At 32.8% G+C, this 9,357-nt stretch overlaps 1 pseudogene; it reads left to right on the top strand.

Moving 5' to 3' along the window:
• On the top strand, positions 1-9,103 carry LOC122326380 (annotated as a pseudogene).
• The last annotated feature ends 254 nt before the right edge of the window (positions 9,104-9,357 follow it).

Genomic DNA, 9,357 nt, shown 5'->3' with positions numbered 1-9,357 from the left:
GTCTGACCACACACACACACACACACACCAGCAGCACACAGAGTATAGTTTTCCCCCCGAACAGGAGACTGAACGCTCAGCTCATCTAACGCTACGAAATGGAGACAAAGTGGAAGATTTTGTTGTTCTCAACGTGCTGGAGCCTCTGCGTTGCTGTGAACGAGTTCTACTCTTCGACGGGTCAGTCCGTGGTGTCACAGTAAGATGATAAATCAGCGGGGTGATTATTAACTCTAATCTCAAGCGTGCACGGTTTTAAAATACCTGTTCAAAATGAACAGATCACATGACTCAGCTCATTGACATCAAAAGAGAGTTCGCCGAAAGTCTTGGTGACTATGTAGAAGCACTGGAGAGCCAAGCAGATCTCCTGAGGAGGTAAGCGTCGCCTTTTTAGGATTACAAACTGTTTAAATATTAAAAGAAAGTGTCAAATTTGAAACTTCATACTGATATGATACCTTTCAAGCACCTTTATTTGTAAGAGCGTGGTATAAATGAAGCATGCAAATTTCGGTTATATTGCTATAGTACCTAATATTTCCGTAATAAAATATAGTTCATTAAATGAACACTCTTCATGCTCTTTGCTCCATTCATACTCATTTTAGTTCAGCTATATATAGTATTTTGAAGTAGTTTCGTGGCATTAAAGTATATTTACCTCTAGATTATTCATCATTTATTTCTTTATATTATAAAAATATTAGCTCTATGTGTGTGTGTGTGTGTGTGTGTGTGTGTGTGTGTGTGTGTGTGTGTGGAGGCAGATTAGTGCCATCTGGTGTAAATACATAAAATCTTATCCTTCGTTGCTGCTTGCTTTATTCTGTGGCTGATTGTTGAAATTTACTCTAAAACATCTCTCCGTTGTCATTTTTTAAATATTTCTCTTTCATGTACGACCTAGTTTTTTTGAGCACAAAAATATATATCTTTCACAATAATTTGTCCTTTTTTAGTATATAGGCATTACCAAAACACTACCTGCTTTTGTACTATTCCCGTGAATTTATCATTTTCATAAATGTTAAATCCACTTTTTAAGGGTTAAAATGAAACTGTTTAATAATTGTGATGTGTTTTGTGTTTGCTGTAACACATCTCTCAGTGTTTCTTTGTTTTTATATCGCTATCATTTACTTCTCAGGGCTCTGAGTCTGCTTGAGGACGACTTTGAGGAGCCTCCCAGAGATCCCGAGAAGTTCATCAGCAATCCTCTTGCAGCGTTTCAGCTCGTGAGAAACTTGCATCAAGTCTGGGCCGCTGTCTGGGAACTTATCGAAGGAAGACATGCAGAAGGTTTGAGGAGAAGGACACGAACGCATATGTTCAGAAACGGTTTTCTAATAACAGATCGTGCTATCAATCTTTGCGTTGCTCAGGTCATAACACATCACGTAAAAATGACTCCTTGAAGAGTGGCTTGAGAAGAAAAAGTGATGTTCCTGTTTTACAGACTCTTTGGCAAGCCTTAGATCTGCCGCTCAGACTCTTCCCAGCTCAGAAGACGTAGACGGTGTAGTGATGGCTTTGGTTCGACTGCAAGAAATGTACGGATTAGATCCGAGGAACATCTCCTTATTTTCTGGTAGGTTTCACGGTGGCTTTATTTGTTCTCCATCTTCACATATTAAGCTCAAGGCTGCACACGTTCCCAGTAACATCTAGAGACTAGTATGTGTTAGAAGAAACAATCTCGTTTAGTTTCGACACGTGTTTCTTTTCAGAAACGAAGCACAACGTAACGCTGGATCCAGATGAAACTTTCCACATCGCCACGATCTCCTTTCTCAATCGGGCGCCGTATTCTGTCCTCTGGATGGAGGAGACCCTCAGGAAACTCAACGAGGGTGAAGAAGCTGTCGTTACTAAAGATGAGGTTATTTTCCAGCTCGCATCGTTTTCTCGTCGGCTGGCAGGGATTCAGCTGATATCTGGGCAAGGTGAGTTTATATAAAGGCTAATTAATGCAGAGATACCCCGCCATATATCTGCCTCTTATGCTCAGAATAAAAGTGTAACAAAAGTGTTTAAATGACTTGCAATTTAAAACAAATATTATACATTTTCCTTGATGCACTAAATGTATCACTAAAATGTCACGCAGTGTAACAATCTTGCATGTTTACAACAACAATCTATTTATGACGCATGAAAAGATTAATTACGTTCAACACAAATACTAATGAGTTGTCATTTTAATTTTGCACTATCTTAGGTTTTACCCATTTGTCCGTAAGATTTTTGTTCTCATTTAAAACACAATAAAATGTTATATTCTTCCTTATTCTTTCGTATATTTTAATATGTAAAATTCTAAATAAACATGTTTTATTCTCTGAAAACTACTCTAAAATACTTTACTTTCATTTTAAGTTGTTTTATGGAAATAAAGTTTCTTGTGTTGTGGACATTTTGACTTTTTTCATATATATATATATATATATATATATATATATATATATATATATATATATATATATAAAATGTAAGTATATGTAACAAATATAATATACAAATTTAATTATACAATATTAAAATGCTTAATTCGAGAATGGTTCATGTGATGCAGGACAAACTAGTTTATTTGTTGACATTATTTGAAGAATTCTGTGGTTTAATGAAGACTTTAAATCAACGCTCTCACACGTATCACAGTAGGTTCTCTAAAGCGTCATGCGTGATACTGTAAATACTGTACGTCACCTGAAACACATGCACTAATCCACGCTCGTTGATCATGCATCTTTCTTAGAGGCCTCTGACAGAAATCTGCTTCATCCTGAGCTTTACACAAGCTTCACAGAGTACAGCTCCACGGGCAGAACATATGAGGACCTGTGCACTGGAAAGAGGCTTAAGATGGTGAGGAGATCTCTTTTATAACCTTGATATTACTCGTATTTGTTAACGTTAGACGTCCATGTGGACAATCTTGATTGTGGAGGTTTAAAAGATCAATGATTTGGTCTTATATTGCAAACAACACTCCCATTTTTACATGCTATTAGTATTTTATTATGCATATATATTTGAATCTTAAAATTAGTCTCACGCACTATCTGGCCATTTTAACACGAGCACGCCCCATTGTTTCACTTTGTCAAAACTCAGCTTTTAGAAAGGGTTGTTTTGCATTATTGATCAGGTCTGAGTTGATTCTCTTTTCTGTATTTCTGCGTATTTTCATACCGAATGTCATCAGATCTAAGCTGAACCTGCAAAGTGACCAAAAAGCAATAGTGTTTTGGTTGTATTGCTTTTACAGAAGGTAGCCGTTGTGTAATTACAGTGTAATTACAGTGTAATTACATGAGAAAAATACTAGGTAATAAGGTTATAGGTTCAATGTAGTTACCTATTTATTGTAATTACTGTAATGTGTACATTTACGTTCTGCCAATATGTTTTTGCCTTAAAGATATATTCACAATAAAGTCTCATGCAAACTCATAATACGCATAAATATATCATAATGTGCTAGTAATAAAAGTCCATTAAAAATAGTGGCGGAAAATTGTTACGTTTACAGACGTTTCCATTAACCCTAGAAATTCAATGCAATACATTGCGAACAAAAAGGGTGCTATTTATTTATTTATTTAAATTAGAATGTATAATTTTGCAATTTATATTAGGTTTTGAGGCTAAATAAAATGAATGTCATAATTTCCTGGGAGGAAATTAACAGTGCATCATTTATGTGTTTACAGTGCTAATGTTAACACCATATTTTCTTACTTAAAGTCAGCTAACCAGACTTGAGAAAGTTCTTTCCAGTTTTGTACGTAAAATGAATTAAATCCAATGAAAATGTAGTTATAAAGCACTTTAAAACCACAGAGTGCGTGCACCAAAGTGCTGTATGGTAAAATCAAATCAAATCGAATAAATAAATAAAAATAGCACACAGCATGCACAGCGGGAATAGGCTGCATCTGCTCAAACCCTTAATAGTGAAGGCCTCATTAAACAAATATATGACTTTAACATCTTTACAAAGGATCTAATAACATTTGGTATCCATCCCACAGTTTAGGGCCAGCAAACAAGAATAATATGCATATATGAATGTTATATATATATTTACGGTTTCCAGACACCTCAAAGAGAGAGGAAGCTGGTGTGCAGGTACAGGACAGGAAGAGGAAACCCGCTGATGATCTTCAGAGAGGAAGTGGAGTGGGACGAGCCTGAGATCCTCAGATACCACGACTTCCTTTCTGAAGGAGAGATCGACGTCATCAAAACACTGGCCAGGCCAAAGGTGAAAGTGTGTGTAGGACGGGGAATTATTATTAATAATTAGTTAGTGCCGTTTTTTTAATATCAAATAATGTATTATTAATGATGAGTAATATCCAATAGTTTTCCAATACTTCTTTGTAGCTTTCCAGAGCTAAAGTCATTGATCCAGTCTCTGGAAAAAAGGTTTCTGCTGCATCTCGTGTGTCAAAAAGGTACGAGATCTACACACACTTCCATGATAAAAAAAAAAAAAATATATATATATATATATATATATATATATATATATATATATATATATATATATATATATATAGGCATTTAATAACTTTATGTGTGAGCTTTTGATTAGGAAAAAAAAAATATATATATATATATTAAAAAATATATATATATATATATATATATATATTATATATATATATATATATATATATATATATATATTATAAATATATTTGTAATATGTTTATGTAATGATGTTTCTTATGTTCACTAGTGCTGTATTTATTTGATCAAAAATGCATGAAAATGCAATTTAATATAAAAAAATTGCAATTTAAAATAATAAATTTCCATTTCAGTATACTTTAAGATCTAATTAATTTCTGTGATGCGAAGCTGATTTTTCAGCATCATTACTCTTCAGTCTTCAGTGTCACGTGATCTTTCAGAAATCATAATAATATACTGATTTATTATCAGTGCCGGAAACTGTTGTGCTGTTTAATATATATTTTTTGTAACCTGTGATATCTTTTTAGAATTAATTAAATGAATAAAATGTTAAAAAGAAGAGCATTTATTTCATATAGAAATCCCTTCTAAAATGATACGCTAGCACTGAAATGTTTGGGGTCAGATAGGATGTGTTCAATTAAAATTAATGCTGTTAGGAAATTATATCTGATCAATTATTTTGTGTCCTGCAGAATTTCATACATATTTAAAACCCCCCCAAAAAAAAATTTGGGGGTATGAAGTATCCCTTTAGAAACATGAGTGATTTTCTTTAAACTTTTCCTCATGTTTAGACCCAAAAGGATGATTTTTATGGCAATTACTAAGACAACATCTTTTTTTCAGGTTGTTAAATCATTTATTTAAAGTTGATATATATTGAAGAACGACAAATATTAATGATATTAAACATTAATAGACATTAAATACATTTACGCTATGCCTCTTTTTGAAAAACATTTAGTTGCTGCTGAATGCCGTGAACAAAAATCAGCGCTCCAATAAAACGAGACAATTAATGAATAAATACGTTTATTTATTTTTACTATAGGTGGTACTTCTCACACAATTCTGACGAGAAAATATCAGACAACTAAATAAAATCTAATGCAATTCCTAATAGAATAGAGTTATTAAATGACTCACACAAGATGTATGTGTTAATTCACACTGAATTTTTTTTTTTATTAAATTAAAAAACAAATTGAGTAGTTTATTTATGCTACGCTCACCAAATTTAGCAGAACGTTAGCGGAAAAGAAATTTTATTAATAAATGTAGCTTAAATGATTGAATTGCAACCACTGACCTTCAAAAACGTCATTTTTTAGTGTTTTTGAATGAACACGAGTATCTGGTTTTGGATCCCCAAGCTTCTAAACAAACGAAGTTCCTCTGATAGACTCCGAGTTCGTTCCTGAAGTGTCTGTGGTCTTTGTTTCTCAGCGCGTGGCTCTCTGAGCGTGAAGATCCCGTGATCTCTCAGATCAACCGGAGGATCTCCTCCGTCTCTGGACTACAGCTGCAGACCGCAGAAGAGCTCCAGGTACAAACCACTGCCCTACGATTAATGAGTCCTTCGTGACTTGAAGTCGATTGTCAGACTTTCAGGTCCATGTGCATAGAAGAGCACTACAGTCCAGCTTCACTGGGACCACGATGAAGATCCTCAACTCAGAGCGAGTGTGCTTTACTTCACTTCTTTAAAGTGCTGTCTATTGATTCTACCACTCGCTAATTTATTTATATTCATTTAAAACAAATGCAGTAATAATTGTTAAACTAAAGGTGCTTGAGTGTAATAGATTAATGACAATATAAATCATATTATAATTATGTAAATCAATAAATGTAATTTTAAAAATGGTTTTAAAACTTAAAACCAAATGACTTTTTGTAGTAATTTTTGTATATATTTAAAATATATATTAATTTAATATATATATAAATTAAATATGTATATATATTAAAATTTATATATATATATATATATATATATATATATATATATATATATATATATATTTGTACTTATTTATATATTTTTTAATTGTTTATTATTTATATATATATTTGTATTTATTTATATATATTTTTATTTGTTTATATTATATATATATATATATATATATATATATATATATATATATATATATATATATATATATATAATAAAAATAAAATAGAACACTCTATAAATAATTTTTTTATTTTATTTTTGTTTAATTTTTTTGTTGTTGTTTTTATTTATTTATTGTGTTATATGTGTCACATCTTATTGATCCAATTGCAGTTTGTTATCTTTTAACCCCTGGTTATCTGTGCAGTCTCAGTCTCAGCTAAAACCCAGTTTCATGGGACAGGCCCCAGGAGCGTTTGGTCCAGATTCTGTCAGTGTTTTGTTTCTGGTGTCCAAAACCAAAACCGAAATGCTTCTCTCAGCCTGAGCGGTTCACAGAAGAAGCAGAAAACGTGTGACGATCATAAAAAAGACGTCATGGTTCACCGAACCTGCTCTGACTTTATCTGACCTCCACGAACAAAGTCAAGGGAAAGTTACTGCTTCAGCGACGTCTGCGACGATTAAACCATATCTCTCACGCGTGAAGACAATAAAAGCAATGAAAATCAATGCATGATGATAAAACATAATTAAAAGAATTATCATCTTGTCACGATTAATAATAAATAATAATAAAAAAAGCTCTGTTGAAATACTTGAAGCTCTCTTCAATTTAAAAAATAAAAGTGTGGAATTATTATTATTTTTTTGCACGAATGTTTATTAAAGCTACTTGTAGCAATTGACTTTTTATTGTATTTTTTAATAATACGGAAGTCAACGGCTACCAGCGACAGCAAAAATACTCTTTAGCTAAACGTAGTCCAAGCTGTTTTTGCATATTTTGCATATCGCTGTAATGTGATTTTCGTTCGTACGATCCGCATTCGACATATTTCACAGTTCAGGGTACTGATTTTTTTAGGTTATATGTTTTGAAAAAGAAGAGGTTCCTTTAACTTTCAGACAGAAGCCAGAACGCACTGTTCATATGAGCACTTTCTTCTTTTAAAGATCGCCAACTATGGGATCGGAGGCCAGCACGAGCCGCATTACGACTCAAAGGTACAGCGTTTATATATATATATATATATATGTTACTGTTATCCGGTTAGAAGATGAGTAACGGAGCATGCACTTAAATCTCTCCCCAGCTGACCAATGACTCGGACTTTCAGCTGAGAGGAGGCCGGATCGCTACGCTGACCTAATCTCACGTGAGCAAGTATAATCAAACAAATGATTAGATGCACTGGAGCAGATCCCCGCTTTCAGGTCGCTGACGGCCAGCCGCTCTGTTGCAGATGAGCGACGTGGACATCGGCGGAGCGACGGTGTTCCCGGACGCCGGAGCGGCTCTCTCGGCCGAAGACGGTGAGTTGAAGCAGCTTCGTCTCCAGACGCGGTGAAGCACGGTAACTTACCGTAAACTGCGCTCGGGTCCGCAGGGCACGGCGGTGTTGTGGTTCAACCTGCTGAGGAACGGAAGTGAAGACGCCAGAACCTTACATGCAGCGTGTCCTGTGCTCGTGGGCAGTAAATGGGGTAAGTGTTGGCATAATGAGATTTAATTATTTAATCAGTGCTTATATCAGCGGGTTTCAATGTTGTCAAATGATTAATGACATCCAAAATGTTTTGTATACTGTGCATATTTATGTATATAAAGGCGTATATTGTGATTATATATACATAATAAATATACACAGTACTGTATAATATTTAAACAAAACTTTTATTTTGGATGTGATTAATCGTTTATTTGACACTACTATATATATATATATATATATATATATATATATATATATATATATAATAAAATAAAATAATATATATATATATATATATATATATATATATATGTATGTGTGTATGTATATATATATATGTGTATATGTATATATGTGTGTATATATATATATATATATATATATATATATATATATATATATATATATATATATATATATATAATACAAAATATAAGAATATTAATAAATAAATGTATATACATGTGCATATTTTCAAAAGACCTATACTCAACGTCTATTTATACTGTGTGTGTGTGTGTATATATATATATATATATATATATATATATATATATATATATATATAATAATAAACATTCACAGTACACGTGCATATAATATGTAAACAAACCTTTTATTTTGGATATAATTAATCATGATTAATTGTGTGACAGCGCTAATATTTGAACTTTGTTGGATCAGACAGACAGATATATCTGTGAGTAAATCAGAGACTACAGCATTTAGTAGAGTAGTGACGTTTTAAGAGAGTCTTCATGCATAAGAGTCTAGAAAGTAGATTAGATATGATTTTACACTTTAAAATGTCTTCCTTTGAATTTCTGATTCTAGTTGCCAACAAGTGGATCCGTGCTCGCGGGCAAGAGTTCAGAAGAAAGTGCTCTACAGTCAGATCTGACTAGAAGTCATGACTACGTGACGTGGATGAATTTGATTTGATTTGTTTTGTTGTTGTTTTTAATATCATTTAATGACATTTAGTCCCCTCCCACTTTTACCGTGATCTGCTTTAAATTAAAAACAACGTTAAGCATTGAGACACAGACATCAGGGTTTTCACATAACTTTAAAACATAACTTTAAAAGTATTTTTTAAATAAAACACTTGTTGTTAATACAAATAAATAAAATAACTTTAAAGCATAACTTTGCATGTTCATACAGAAGCTTCTGATTTATTTTTTATTTGTATATTTGAGGTGAAAGCTATCTATCTATCTATCATCTATCTATCTATCTATCTATCTA

The sequence above is a fragment of the Puntigrus tetrazona genome, chromosome 21, assembly GCF_018831695.1.
Source record: "Puntigrus tetrazona isolate hp1 chromosome 21, ASM1883169v1, whole genome shotgun sequence".
Lineage (NCBI taxonomy): Eukaryota > Metazoa > Chordata > Actinopteri > Cypriniformes > Cyprinidae > Puntigrus > Puntigrus tetrazona.
This window is presented reverse-complemented; position numbering and strand designations above follow the sequence as displayed.